Below are 16,915 nucleotides of genomic sequence, written 5' to 3'. Positions count from 1 at the left end.
TTACGATATCATCAATATACACAACGCAACCTTCCAAACCATAAACCAGTGTGTTCATTAAACGTTGAAACGTAGCCGCAGCGTTCTTCATGCCGAACGGCATTACACTGCATTGAAATAACCCTGTGGAGTCACAAAAGCAGACAAGGCCCTGGCTCGTTTTTGATAAAGGAACTTGCCAATACCCTTTTAGCAAGTCAAATTTACTAATAAACTTTGATTTTCCCATGCGATCAATACAATCCTCAATACGAGGGCAAGGGATAACAATCGGTCTGCGTGACTTCATTGACTTTCCTATAGTCAAAACACAAACGAAAATCTCCATCAGGTTTTTTTCACTAACACTACCGGAGAGGACCATGGGCTTTTACTGGGCTCTATTAAACCATGCTTTAAACATATAGTCAACTTCTTTGGCTACTACCTTAGTTTTAAAGGGGTTTAACCAAAGACTATATACTGAAGGAAGATAGGAAGGCTCAAAATAGGAATGTTAATATACTAGTTGCCAACCCCAAAGTGAACACATAGTTTGACCGCTCAGTGTTCAGATGGCGTTGTAGGTATATCGCAGGTCGTCTGTTTGTTTATAAAATTTAAAATTTTGACAGTTGACACAAACGAAATCGTGGCGCCAACAGAATAAGTCACACAAATGTGTTGTTTGCAATAAACGAGAGAAACCGATCCTCAATAAGTTTCACAGGTACCCTAATGATAAAGAACGGTCATTACTTACAGCATAATCTCACATTATATGTGCTACTAATCAGTAATCCCCACCCCTGATATTGGTATAATATTAAGGCAAGGCATCCGCAGTACATTTTTTTTTTGTTTTCAAACTTTTTTTTTTTTTTTTTTTTTTTTTAAGTTTTTTTACTGAGTAACTTTATGACTTCATCACACTCAAACCAGCAACCAAGCAGTGCTGTGCCAATTCAGGAGTGTTAAGAGAAATGAAAAAAAGTGCTGGTTTAGAGAGTAAAAGTGTTCAAGGTATGTCAATGAAAGTATAGCCTACAAGGTTAGAAAGGTTAGAAAAAACTTCCAAATTCTTAGCCTCCCTAACCGAAAACTGATTAGTATCACAGCAAACATGCCGATAGATGTCCAAAGGTAGACAGATTTAGTATCGGGGATGATCCAAAATCAGTGGGTAAAGTATCGAAAAAGTGGAGAAGCAGCTTCCAAATTTATTTAGAAGCACTAGGGAAAATGGGGGGGTAAAAGCAGCAGAAACCATTGTTACTTCATACTGCAGGTTTAGAAGTTCAGAATTTTACAGAAGACAATTGAAGGGCTCACAAATCCATTTGCTCCTCAAGCAAATATGTACTTTGAATGTTATTAGCTCATCGAAGCCTCGCAGGAATCAGGTGAGACAGTAGATTCATTTGTGACTAGGTAAGGAAATTAGCTTCAACTTGTGAATTTGGAGATCTAGACCAGAGGTTAATAGAGCAAATTATAGTAAAGACTAACTCACAAGAGCTTAGGAAGACATTGCTACAAGAAAAGTAGCTAACCTTGCAGAAAGTTCTAGAAATAGCAAGAGCGCATATTTCCCAAGTCTAAATGAGTAGCTGAGTCACAGCCAAGAAAAAAATACGTTTGGCTGTAACTCCGAAAATAGCCATAGGATTTTTTCCAAAAATAATCTCAATGTGATTCCCACAAAAAAGTTACCTTACATTGTCCAATAAACCTACCTTACCTAACCTAACCTAACTATAGAATAGTAGAATGATTTTTTTGTATGCTGGTGAAATAGGATGGCATAACATATAGTATTATATCACCTAGATGCTTGATATGGAGGAACCTCATCCAAATTCAGGAGTTGAGGCAAAAAAAACTCACGACAACTAAATTGAAGGTAGTATTGTGTGTGCAGCAGGCATTTTCACCACCACTAACTTCATCCAGCTTCTGACAAACACTGCCACAATGCTGCCCAGATCAACATGTGGAAGGTACGTGTTATCTATTTTATTTATGTGTTTAGTCATTATATATTATCAACTGATTTTTTATTATCAGTGAGACATATTTTTTTTCTGATAGCATAAAAAGACTGCTCTATTGCACATTACAGGTTCTACTAGCTGCACCAGATCAGATGTTGACCTTATAAAGATAAGTGAGTTATTGAAAATGCTGATTTAATTGTAGCCATATAAAGCTTAGATGCCTTTTTCACATGTGGGTTATGCTGCAAAGGAAAATGAAAGGTAAACTCGCAAGCACTTTTGCCGTATACGTACTTTATTCTGATAGCAGAATAAAGTACACAGAAAAGCACTTGCCAGTATTCTCATTCTCATTTTCCTTCATGGCCATTCTTTGTTTCATCCTATTTATATTTTTTTCCATGTGCAAACTTTGGATATATCTATTCATATATGTATGTATATGTCTTTAATAATTTATATAACTGCAGTACATAATTTAGAAAAATGATTTTTGTGCGCTATATTTTTGTGTATATTTTTATATAAATATTTTGTATAATGCACTTATTGTTGAAATACATATTTTCAGATACATCAATAGATTTACACCACCAAGCAAATTACACAATCAAACTAGTTGCTGACTTATCCACACGAGAATTGCACAACCTTGAAATATGGTGTGTGTTTGATGTGCAGTTTGTATATGTTAAAATTTTCTGAAATGATAAGTGTATCACAATTATTCTAAATATAGTTAATCATTGTAGGTATCATTCCTGCTCTGGAGAATAGATCATCTGACATAAGAGCTTCATCCTTGAAACATGGTAAATGGTCTATGCTTTTGGTAGATATTCCAGTTTTGCTTTTACTAACTAGAATTCATATAGTAGGTAAAGATTGACCTTTAAGATTTTGTTATATTATGCTACACATATATTCACTTTGTCTTCAGTGAAAAAGTGTTAGACTAATTGTTGTATTATGGCTATAAGGTTCATCTATCAACTGACCAGTGAAAATTCCAAAGAAGATTGTGAAAATATTGAATTAAGTGAAAATGTTCAATCAGATATTGGTAAGAAAATCTTGTTAGTAGGGTTTTTTGTATGTATTTATGCCTAAAATACTTATGATTTTACCATCCAAATGATAAAGTATGATATGCATTTGTTTCATTTCATATTATTTGCATTTCCAGAATTTACTGATGGTTATCTAAAGGATTACTGGCGTGAAGTGTACAGTAATGCCACAGTAACAAGCATTATGGATAATATTAGTTGTATTGCTACAAGTGTTAGTCCTACTACAAATATTATGACTGCTTGACCTACATTTGCTATTAATACTGCTACTACTACTACCCCTTCCTCCTACTGCTGCTGCTCGCTTCTACTACATTACTACTAATGATGGTGTTGATTGTAGCATTCTCAATGGAAATGATAATTTACAAAATCCTGAAATACAGTATGAGACCATAAAATTAGGGTTACACGAAGAAGGAGAACCAACATTCACAACCATAAAATCAAATGGTAAGATGTTACCAGAATCAGTTTTTTTAACAGATCAAAACAAAATATTTTTCCCCAATAAATGGTCAGTTCTGAAATACAATTAAATAAATAAATAAATTTCAAAAATTTTATATATATATATATATATATATATATATATATATATATATATATATATATATTATATATGATATATATATATAACAATTTAATAGTTATTCTTATGTTTGCACTATGTATTTAATTCTTGAAGAAAACATTTTTTTAGTATTATGTTTTCTCATATTTACAATTATATTAGAGCCTATTTGCATGTAATTCATCATGCAATTTTTGGTTTGCTGTATGTTGTTGTTTTTTTTTTTTTTTTTTTGGTTTACAATTTTTTGTATGTGCACTATTATTTACCGAGTTATTTTTTCTTATGTATAATTTATTAAAGTTCATTTGCATGTGATTTATCTTGCATTTTTGGTTTGGTTTGTAGCGGCCTTATTTCTATTTCCAACCCCCTTTTGATTATTTTTGCGTGTGATACAATTTAGTGAGTTATTTTGTTCCTTTTGTTTGTGTTTATATTTATACATTTATTCGTTTATGTTACTAAAGAGTATACATGAGTGCATCATGCATTTCCGTTTCAATAAAAAAAAAATTACAATTGTGTTTTATATACACCTAATATCTCCATTCTACAATGGCCTACAAACTGTAATTAAATGTATGCCTACACTTATGCACTTGTGGCTAAGTTTAACAAATCAAATGTATGGTATATTTTACTTTATTCGAACATGATATTGTATAGAACATTTAAAAATGGTTGTAATATACAATACTTAAAAATACACTGAGAAACATAAGGAAATGTATTCTTAATCTATATATGTACCTATTTGTAAATTTGCAATTTAGTTACCTAAAATTTAAGAATATCATAAATATAAGAATAAAATATACTGACGTAGTAATTGCAAATTATGAACAAATTTGTCGCAAAATTTACAATCGAATTCCATCCTATATTCCCGTAGGCATTACCGCTCTGAATGTTTAACCGTTCGCTCAATAGATGGAGCTATTTCGTTCGCATGGGACTATCTGGCATCTTTTTTTCGCGCAACTCATTTGAGTGATATTAGGCTCAGCCTTCCTATCTTCCTTCAGTATATAGTCTTTGGGTTTAACCTATAAGGGGACTGCTTTATTGGTGTGGTGCATTCCCAACGTCCACGTCATGTTCCAAAATAGACGTACGACCCGGTACCTCTGAAAACAATTCTTTGTAACCCATAACAATTTTCTTAAAGACCTTCGTTTCTCGCTACTGAGATTTCTCCAAATAATTCTTATTACTCGACATGCAAATTTCATTATCACAATTATCATCTGAAAAGGAATAAAGATTATTATTATTGAAACATCGTCCGTAATAGGGGCTATTGATATAACTTTCTCTCTTCCCTTATATTCTTTTAAGATGTTCACTGACCACAATTGGAAGGGCTTCCTTCTTCCGGAGTAGTTTAACCAAATAATTACCTCACTAACTTTCTTCAAAATTTTCCATGGTCCAGAGAAGGAAGCTTTCACAGAGAATTACCAGGCAAACGGGCAAAAGTACCAAAACCCTATCGCCTACTGCGAAATTAACGCACTTAGCTTTCTATCAAAAAAGTAATGTCATCCTTTTTTGACTACACAATCTTAAATTTTCTCGGGCAAATTTCAAGCCTTCGACAAATTTTGTCACCCAAGTGTGTCAAATAATCCAACAAACTGATCGTCTCTGGGTATCACCTTCCCAAGATTCCCTTAACCACATCAAGAGGACCCGCACACCAATGTCAAGACCAAATCAAAAGGTGACAAACTAAGGACTGACTTGGAGCTGACGAAAAGCAAATAATTAAATAAGGCAATTCTTTGTCCCAGTCGGATCCATGAGTAAAACAATATTTCTTTATCATTGACTCCGGGGTCTGATGGAATTTCTCTCAAAGGGCACCCCGACTTTCTGGATGATATGGGGAAGAAGTCACATGTCTAATTTTTTTTTTTTTTTTTTTTTTGGGGGGGGGGGCCCCCCCACCCCCCCCAAAAAAAAAATTTTTTTTTTTGTTTTTTACCGAAATTCATCTTACCTTGGAAATATTTATAACAAAATTAGTCCCACAGTCGACGTGAACGACCTTGTGGCATCCCAAACCCTAGTAAAAAAGTTGGTTAGTACTTATCCAATTTTTCACTCTTAATTGTACGTAGGGGAATAGCTTCAGGAGAACACGAGACTTTATCCATTATAGTGAAAATATACTCATTTCCCATACGATGTCCTCGGTAACGACCAACAACATCGATAATACCTCTTTGAAAGGCTCGGAAACCACAGGGATGGGGCACAAAGGAGCGTTAGGAAAAGGTTGATTCGGCTTACGACATTCTGCAACATCGCAAACATTAAACAAACTTTCTGACGTTCTGTCTTGCAACTTGGCCAGAAATAGTTCGCGAAGAGTTTGCTTCCGTCGTCTTATAAACACCAAATGCCCAGCCAACCACTTCATGAGCCAAACGGACATCAAAAGCATTTCTGTAGAGAATAAGGGACCCATTATTTGTCTTATATTTCATGTTCGAGTTACCAGCCTCATCGCCCTACTCACCCTATAAAAATATTCTTAAAATTCTAAATTTTAGTACATCAAGTCCGACTCTTCGCCTGACTCCTATGGGTAGGTCGCGAAATTCATTTTTCTGGGCTTTAACAAGCTCTTCCACAGTCCAATTCGGATGATCCCTCAAAATATTAATATCTCCTACAATATTACTACTACGTTCCAAACTACTCAAATCTCATCAGTTGCAACGTCACAACTCTAGCACTAGAACGCGTAACTACTGCTACTTCTGGATTGATCAAAATTGGACAAGTCTTATTCTTAAAAGCCACGTCATTCCCCAAAACAATATCAACCTCTTTGACAGTTAACTTATGTTTACTACTGCCAATTTCAAAATTCCTGAAAAGATGGAACATTTCCAAATGAAAAATTTTGCCAATTGGGGTAAGAACTCGACTTGGAATCAGGAAAACCAGACCCCGGCGCAAAACAAAACTTCTTTTATCAATCAAAGCCAAAATCTTTAGGGTAACGCATCCCAGTAAGGATCAAGGACTGGGTGCCCCAGTATCCCGCAAAATCCTTACTTCCAACTTTTCAATGGGTGAATGACCGACGACACTTTCCCACTAGATAGATACCTCTCAAAACAGTCTGATAGTCATTGGTCACTTTGGTCTGGTCGGGACAGGATCTCTTTCTTTTCTACCGACTCCCATCACCGGTCCTCCTCTAGCCTGCAATGATTTTTTGGAAAGCAAAGCAAGAACTCTTCAAATGCCCTCTCTTATTACAATAAAAACACGTTACCTTCTTTTTCCACACCTCCTGGATCATGGGAACCATAACCTCTCTTATCATTATAAGCAAGAAACTTTTATCACTATTAACAGGTTCCCTGTGCCCTGAATTGATTCTTATTATTATGATTAGGCCGTATAAACGTCTAACTCTTATTATAACCACCTCGACCCATCCACAGTGTGCTGAGGTAATACAAGATTTGAGAAAAGATACAAGAATTTTTTGTTCAACATGTCTATCATGGATAGACAATGTTATTAAATCAAGATTGAATGTACAAATAGTTGAGGATGAAGAAGAAGAGGAAGAAGAAGAAGAAAAGGAAGAAGAGGAAAACGGAAGAAGAAGAAAAAGAAGAAGAGAAAACGGAAGAGAAGTAAACAAAATGAAATGACAGAAAAAAAATAAGGAAAACAAAGAACAAGATAAAAGTATGGATGCAGAGATACTCATTGATACTACATATGAGGCAATAAAGCAGCATACCTACGAAGAAATAAATTCGATATGACAACAGAAAAGCAAATCCCGAAGAGGCTCTACCCAGATCTATACAATGACGGGAAAGAGGAAAATATAGACAAGAAAGACAAAATCTGCAACCTTTGAAAAGAGGGAATTGCAGATTTGGAGAAAGATGTTACTACAAACATCCTAAGATATGTCAAAACTATGAAATATATGGTAAATGTGCATACTTAGATGGATATGGGGATGATTGCAGAGATCTGCATCCAAAAATATGTAAAAACCTAAAAGAAGGAAAAGGATGTAAGTTCGACAAAAAATGCAAATATATGCACCCTGTAGCCATGAATCATAATCAAATAAATAACCAACCAAGTAATAAAATCCAAAATAAGAAAGAAACAAATAAAGAGAGAAATCAAGAATATCAGGTAAAAGAGAAAAGCAAACCACCAATGAGATATGCAGAGGTCAGCAAAAAATTTCAAAGCATCAGCTCCGAAATTCTACTCAAGAGATAATAACTGTATTTATTATGCAAGAGGATATTGCAGAAACGGAGAAAATTGCAGATTCAGACACAAAATGAATAATTATGATGAAGGAAGATCAAATATTATGGAAAAGTTGGATTTTTTAATGTCAGAATTTCTGGAAATGAAAAAAAGAACAACATACCAGAACAGGAAAGAGACATGGGGAAAAATCCTTATTACTACCAGTATTAAATGAAGGAGAAAACACGCAAACCATCATAGTGATGAAATGCGCAGGGTTTAGTTACGAGTAACTCAAAAAGAAAAATAGAGTACTTAGAAGAACTAACCCAAAATGAAAAAGAAAAAGATATAATGAATATAAGTGAAACCTGGTATTCCCAAGAGGGACTTGGGAAGGATGATCAAATAAAAGGGGGTTCCAAACTTATAGATCAGATAGAAAAAATAGGAATCAAGGAGGAACCGCAATTATGGGAAAGACAAAAAACAAGGAAAAATATATGAGAAAATATAGTAACTCAGAATGTGAACTAATAGCGGTAGAATTTGAATCTGAAAAATTGATGAACATAGTAATATCTAGACCTCCTAATACTAAAGAGTTTGACTTAATAATTGAAAAATTGGATGATATATGTAGAAATCACAAGGACTGGACTATTCTCCTATCTGGTGAACTTCACTTTCCTTTCGTAGAATGGAAAGAACGAATAGGAGATTGTGGTTGGTACTTATACATATAAAAAAGAGAGTAATAGTAGTTGCAGAAGATAAGAGGCAATTTGAAAAGCTATTAGATATGCTACTAGAATACAACATTCAACAAATAAATCACCTGCCAACAAGAAAGGAAAATACTTTATGTACCTAGTATTTTGTGAACGCGATGAATTATGTTAAAGAAATAATAGTTTATAATGCGAATATTTCAGACCATAATGTCATAGAATTAACAGTTCATTCCAAAGCAAGTGAAAATAGAGATAAGCAAGAAATGAAAAAGTGGGAAGGATATGGAAAATACAAACTTCTACAGTAAAAATATAAAATGGTCAGAAATTAATGAAGAATTAAACAAAGATTGGGATAACATTTTCGTAAGTGATGACATAAGGGTAAATACGGAGATATTATATAAATATTGGAGAAAATAGTGGAAAAATATATACCGAAGAAGAAAAGTAAACATCAGTCATGCATACCAAGAGACAGAAGGATCTTGTTCCAGAAAATCAGAAAGTGGAAAAAAGGTCTTGCAAAAGAAAAAAATGCATGGAAAGTTTATAGAACTAAAAAGTAAGATAGAAAATGCAGAACAAAAGATTATACAATCAAAAGAAAATGAAAAACGGGACTTGGAAGAAAAAACCCTATTAAATATCAAGGGAAAACCCCAAGCTATTATACTCATATGCGAAGAAGAAGATGAATAAAGAAGAATAGTAAATAGGCCCTCTGAGAATTGAAGGGAGATTAACGAATAAAAAAAAGGAAATTTGCAACATACTGGCAGAACGATATAAGGAGAGAATTCACCCCTAGAATAGATAATGAAGATAATGATATAGAAGTAAGGGATGAAAATAGTGAATATTTAGCTGACATAGATATTAATGAGCTGATATTGTGCAGGCTATTAATGAAATTAAAAAATGGAGCTGCTGCAGGGCCTGATGGAATTCCTGCTATTTTGTTAAAGAAAGTATTCATTCTATCGCAAAGCCACTTGCAATATTATTAAGACAAAGTGTAGATACAGGCAAGATTTTGCGGAGCACAAATTAGCATATATTACCCTACTTTCAAAAGTGGATCAAGACTAGAGGCAAGTAATTATAGGGTTCCTGTAGTCTAACATCACATATTATGAAAGTGTATGAAAGGTAATGAAGAAAAATATTATGAAACATTTAATAAAAAATAATTTGTTTAATAAAGGACAACATGGTTTCGTACCCGGAAAAAGTACACAAACCCAACTGTTAGTCCACCGTGAGAACATATTCAAAAATATGAAAAGCGGAAATGAAACAGATGTGGTTTATTTAGACTTTTGCAAAAGCTTTTGATAAAGTAGACCATAATATATTAGCGAAGAAAATTAGAAAACAAATATCGTGGATAAAGTAGGAAGATGGTTAAAAGAATTTTTACACAACAGAAAACAGATAGTTATTGCAAACGACGAGAAATCGGATGAAGTCAAGGTAATATCCGGTGTGCCGCAAGGTACGGTGTTAGCTGCAATACTGTTTGTTATTATGATTGAGACATAGACAATAATGTGAAGGATCGGTAGTGAGTAGTTTCGCAGATGACACAAGAATAAGTAGAGAAATTACTTGTGATAAGATAGGAACGCTCTACAAAGAGACCTTAACAAAGTATATGATTGGGCAGAGGTAAATAGGATGGTATTTAACTCTGCTAAATTTGAATCAATAATTATGGAGACAGAGAAAGAAAGCTATATGCATATAAGGGACCTAATAATGAGACCATCACAAATAAGGAAGCAGTTAAAGACCTTGGTGTGATGATGAATAGGAACATGTTATGCAATGATCAAATAGCAACTCTGTTGGCAAATGTAAAGCTAAAATGGGAATGTTGTTACGGCACTTCAAAACAAGAAAAGCTGAACACATGATTATGCTTTATAAAACATATGTTCGTAGTCCACTTGAATATTGCAATATGATATGGTATACACTATCAAAAGGATATTGCACAAATAGAGAGTGTACAAAGGTCCTTTACAGCTAGAATAGAAGAAGTTAAGGACCTAGACTACTGGGAAAGACTTACAATCCTTAAAATTATATAGTCTAGAAAGGAGAAGAGAACGCTACATGATAATTCAGGCATGGAAACAGATAGAAGGAATAGCAGAAAATATCATGGAACTAAAAATATCAGAAGAGCAAGCAGAGGTAGATTAATAGTGCCCAAAAACTATACAGGAAAAATAGGAAAGCACACAGGACATTAATCCACTACGCACCAGCATCGATAATGCAGCGTCTATTCAATGCGTTTGCCAGCTCATCTGAGGAATATCAGGAGTGAGCGTAGATGTGTTTAAGAATAAGCTCGACAAATATCTAAACTGCATCCCAGACCATCCAAGATTGGAAGATGCAAAATATACCGGAAGATGTACTAGCAACTCTCTGGTAGACATTAGAGGTGCCTCACACTGAGGGACCTGGGGCAACCCGAACAAGATGTAAGGTCCTGTAAGGTCTGTAAGGTCTATCCCATTTCGTTCTACACTTGTCCCTGATGCTCCTAACTCACTCTTGTGTGCAATAATATTCATCGCTAGCAATAGCGGCTTCCTGTAAAGTGTCAATTTTCAGTTCCTCAAGGTGAACTTTTAACTTATCTGATACACACCTCTTGAATTCTTCTACAAATAAACAATTCTTTTAATTTTTGTTTTTCCATGTCATCCACCTCTTTCGATTTAAACCAGTCTTCGGCAAATTGTCTTTTTCCCCTCGCGAACTCTACAAAGGTTTGGTCACTACCCTTCTGCAAATTTCTGAACCTTTGCCTGTAGGCTTCCGGAACCAGCTCGTATGCTTTCAACAACGATAGCCTTAACATTTGCGTAATCTGATGACAAAGTTTCATCCAAAGTTACATAAACCTTTTGAGCCCTTCCTACAAGTTTACTCTGTATGAGAGTGGTCCAGTATTCCTGGGGCCACTGCAATTTGGCCGCAATCCTCTCAAATGACACAAAAAATTCCGCAACATTATTCTCTTGGAAACACGGCACAAACTTAAGGGCCTGCCCCAAATTAATGGCAGGCGTTACCAAACTACTCGGGGAGGAAGGAGGGGAAGAGGGAGCTGCATTTCGCATCTCTCTCTCAAACATTCTCTCTCTCTCTCTCTCTCCTCAGCCTTAAATCTCTCCAAGTTAAATTCTAAAGTTTTTAATTCAATTTGTTTAGACAATACCTCTACAGCACCTCAGTCTGGGTGTTAATACCTCACCCCCTTTTTAAACCCATACTGACATAACCATAAACCTGGATTAACAATAAGCCTTTTCTAATGGATACATCATACTCCAACTCCAAATGTTGAGCTACTTGCTCCAATTCACTTCTGTCAAGCTCCGCAAGCCTTGCTTGCCACCCCTCTCAAACAGGAGATCTAACACATTAACTGTCGACATTGTTTTTAAACAAACTAACTAAATATAAGCAAACTCCAACAAACCAAACACGAGGAGGTGTAAAAATGTTGTTTAGAGAAAACCAAGCCCCCAGAATTAACTTTGCACTTAGTGAACAGACATGAACGTAAAAATCCTGTTCAAACGGTCGCCAATTTGTAACGGTCCTTTTCCTCCGTTACTAAAAATTAAATAACTTTCTTACCAAACTCTGTTCACAACAAGAAACTAAGTCCACAATCAGTGGAATAGCTCTCAAATATTATCAAAGTGCAAAAAATTAATTCATTCATGGGGAAAACGAAACACCACAAAAATACTTAAATTTAATACAAAAATATCTAGACAGAAGTTATTCCTGAACCTCGGAATACATATATTATTGAAAACCAATCACCCTGAATTATTTATGAAAACACACTTACCCAATTAAGATAGGAAAAAGCAAAGATACATCCACAAAGAGAAGGGGGTTCAGACAGGAGAAGGCATACGGAAAGCAAGAATAACCTATCAAATACAAACTAAACCCTAGCGGTGGTTTCCCTCCTCTTAAACACTGGAGCTGTGGCCGTGATCTCCTTAATTATATATAGGTATTTCTGTCCTCCGTAACACTGGAGTTATAGCCGTGATCTTTATAATTACTTATATGCCTCTGCGTCCAGAGACAAAAGTGAAGTGACAAAGTGATATTCCACAGGATTCACACATCAGCGATCCTACGTCCTCGAGGATGATCCTCCAAAAAAACCCGGGACGTCCAAATCAAACCAGAGCCAAGGGCATCACAAAATCGCCTAATGAACATTCCAAAAATATTAATCACTTATACCTTGGCTAAGCGAGAGCCCCCTCGACATTTACTGAGCCGAAGGTGAGGCAGGATGAAGCGTAAATCCTTCAAGAATAATCATAAATCCAAGTAGGCGATACGTAGCAAATCCAAGTCACCAGGAGTAATAAGGCTCAGAGATCAACCGACTCCTTCAGTCCAAACAATCTCCGACACAGCCACGGTGACAGCACCCCTCGCTCACAAATATATGGAAAGACAGAATGGTCATTAGTTGGCAATTACCAACAAGACAAACCACCGGGGAGGAGGAAAACAAACTAAATGGATAACAATAAAATTCATATACATAACAAAAACCAGAATAATAAAATAGCTAAGAATAAATATCACAACAAAGTGACACATGGTATTGCGACATCAATGAATGATACTTTCTTCCTGACTTTGTCAATCAAAGTCACGTCTGGTCTATTTGCACGTATCACCCTATCTGTTCTGATACCATAGTCCCAGAGGATCTTTGCCTGATCGTTTTCTATCACTCCTTCAGGTTGGTGCTCGTACCACTTATTACTGCAAGGTAGCCGATGTTTCTTGCACAGGCTCCAGTGGAGGGCTTTTGCCACTGAATCATGCCTCTTTTTGTACTGGTCCTGTGCAAGTGCCGGACATTCGCTTGCTATGTGGTTTATGGTTTCATTTTTCGTATTGCACTTCCTACATATGGGAGAGATGTTATTTCCGTCTATCGTTCTTTGAACATATCTGGTTCTTAGGGCCTGATCTTGTGCTGCTGTTATCATTCCTTCAGTTTCTTTCTTTAGCTCTCCCCTCTGTAGCCATTGCCACATGTCATCGCTGGCTAGTTCTTTAGTCTGTCTCATGTATGTCCGTGCATTGGTTTGTTGTGCCAGTCCTCTGTTCTGTCTGTCATTCTCCTGTCTCTGTATATGTCTGGGTCTTCGTCTACTTTTATTAGTCCCCTTCTCCCCTTATGCACTCTTTAGCCACTCGTCTTCACTGGTTTTCAGATATTGCCCCAGTGCTCTGTTCTCGATGTTGACGCAGTCCTCTATACTTAGTAGTCCTCTCCCTCCTTCCTTTCGTGTTATATAGTCTGTCCGTATTTGCTCTTGGGTGTAGGTGCTTTGTATATTGTCATGTGTTTTCCTGGTTTTCCTGATCTATGCTGCGGAGTTCTGCCTTTGTCCATTCCACTATTCCTGCGGTGTATCTGATTACTGGCACTGCCCATGTGTTTATGGCTTTTATCATATTTCCTCCATTAGTTTTGACTTGAGTATCCCTTGAGTCTCTGCATATATTCTTTGCCTGATCGTGTCCTTCATATCTCTTGGTGTTTTATATCCCCTCCTTCCATTATTCCCAGGTATTTATATCCAGTCTCATCTATGTGTTTGATGTTGCTCCCATCTGGTAGCTTTATCCCTTCAGTTCTTGTTACTTTGCCTTTTTGTATGTTGACTAAGGCGCATTTTTCTATTCCAAACTCCATCCTGATGTCCCAGATACAATCCTTACAGTCTGGATTATGGTATCTATTTCCTTGATGCTCTTACCATACAGCTTGATGTCGTCCATGAACATCAGATGGTTAATTCTGTTGCCTATTTTCTTGCGATTGGTACCGGCATCCATGTTCTGTAGTACTTTTGTCATGCGAATCATGGCTACTACGAAGAGTAGTGGGAACTGCAAGTCTCCCTGGAAGATCCCTCTCATGATATTAACCTCTTCTAGTCTTATTCCAGAGCTTGTAAGTATTGTATTCCAGTTGTGCATTGTATTTTTGAGGAAGCTGATGGTGTTTTCCTCTGCCCAGATATATTTTCAGGCATTTCTGTTAGCCATGTGTGTGGTATCATGTCGAAGGGCTTTTTTATAGTCTATCCATGCCATGCTTATTTATTGGTTTTCCTTTCTCCTACTGTTCTTCATTACCATTTTGTCTATCAGTAGCTGGTCTTTTGTGCCCCTACACTTCCTTCTGCAGCCTTTCTGTTGGTGGGGGATGGGTGTTGTCTCCTCTAGGTAGTTGTATAGCCTTTCATTAATGATACCTGTTAGTAACTTCCACATCATTGGTAGGCAGGTGATAGGCCTGTAGTTACTGGCTATATTTCCCTTACTCTTATTATTATTATTATTATTATTATTATTATTATTATTCTTATTATTATTATTTTTTTTTTTTTTTTTTTTTTTTTTTTTTTTTTTATTTTTTGAGCTATCACAGTCCTCCAATTCGACTGGGTGGTATTTATAGTGTGGGGTTCCGGGTTGCATCCTGCCTGCTTAGGAGTCCATCACTTTTCTACAATGTGCGCCGTTTCTAGGTTCACACTCTTCTGCATGGGTCCTGGAGCTACTTCAGCTTCTAGTTTTTCTAGATTCCTTTTCAGGGATCTTGGGATCGTGCCTAGTGCTCCTATGATTATGGGTACGATTTCCACTGGCATATCTCATAGCCTTCTTATTTCTATTTTCAGCTCTTGATACTTATCCATTTTTTCCCTCTCTTTCTCTTCAACTCTGGTTTCCCATGGTATTGCGACATCAGTGAGTGATACTTTCATCTTGATTTTGTCAATCAACGTCACGTCTGGATTATTTGCACGTATCACCCTATCTGCTCTGACACCATAGTCCCAAAGGATCTTTGCCTGATCGTTTTCTACTCCTTCAGGCTGGTGCTCGTACCACTTATTACTGCAAGGTAGCTGACGTTTCTTGCACAGGCTCCAGTGGTGGGCTTTTGCCACTGAATCTTGCCTCTTTTTGTACTGGTCCTGTGCAAGTGCCGGACATTCGCTTGCTATGTGGTTTATGGTCTCATTTTTCGTATTTTACTTCTTACATATGGGTGAGATGTTATTTCCGTCTATCGTTCTTTGAACATATCTGGTTCTTAGGGCCTGATCTTGTGCCGCTGTTATCATTCCTTCAGATTCCTTCTTGAGATCTCCCCTCTGTAGGCATTGCCATTTGTCATCGCTGGCTAGTTCTTTAGTCTGTCTCATGTATTGTCCGTGCATTGGTTTGTTGTGCCAGTCCTCTGTTCTGTCTGTCATTCTCCTGTCTCTGTATATTTCTGGGTCTTCATATACTTTTATTAGTCCTTCTTCCCATGCACTCTTTAGCCATTCGTCTTCACTGGTCTTCAGATATTGCCCCAGTGCTCTGTTCTCGATGTTGACGCATTCCTCTATACTTAGTAGTCCTCTCCCTCCTTCCTTTCGTGTTATGTATAGTCTGTCCGCATTTGCTCTTGGGTGTAGTGCTTTGTGTACTGTCATATGTTTCCTGGTTTTCTGGTCTATACTGCGGAGTTCTGTCTTCGTCCATTCCACTATTCCTGCACTGTATCTGATTACTGGATCTGCCCATGTGTTTATGGCTTTTATCATATTTCCTTGAGTCTCTGCAATTATTCTTTCCTGATCGTGTCCTTCATCTCTTGGTGTTTTATATCTCCTCCTTCCATTATTCCCAGGTATTTATATCCCGTCTCATCTATGTGTTTGGTGTTTGATGTTGCTCCCATCTGGTAGCTTTATCCCTTCAGTCCTTGTTACTTGCCCTTTTGTATGTTGACTAAGGCACATTTTTCTATACCAAACTTTTTGAAGGAAGTAGACACTGTCTTGAACGTGTCTGGTTAAAAAGATGGCTGCATCATTCGAGTCAATAATAATAATAATAATAATAAGAATAATAATAATAATAATAATATAATAATAATAATAATAATAATAATAATAATAGTAATAATAATAATAATAATGTACCGTTAACTAGGATAATGCAGACCATTTTTAACACGACATATTTAAGAGAGGGTTTTTTTCTTTCGTTCAAATAATAATAATAATAATAATAATAATAATAATAATAATAATAATAATAAATAATAATAATAATAATAATAACAATAACACTCTATGGTTAGCTCTATCAGTAGTTTCAAACAAAGAATCTTCGAATGCAACATAACCAGGAACATCAAATCCTCAAAGAAAATCG

The sequence above is a fragment of the Macrobrachium nipponense genome, chromosome 27 (assembly GCF_015104395.2).
Source record: "Macrobrachium nipponense isolate FS-2020 chromosome 27, ASM1510439v2, whole genome shotgun sequence".
Classification (NCBI taxonomy): domain Eukaryota; kingdom Metazoa; phylum Arthropoda; class Malacostraca; order Decapoda; family Palaemonidae; genus Macrobrachium; species Macrobrachium nipponense.
Note: the sequence above shows the minus strand (reverse complement) of the source record.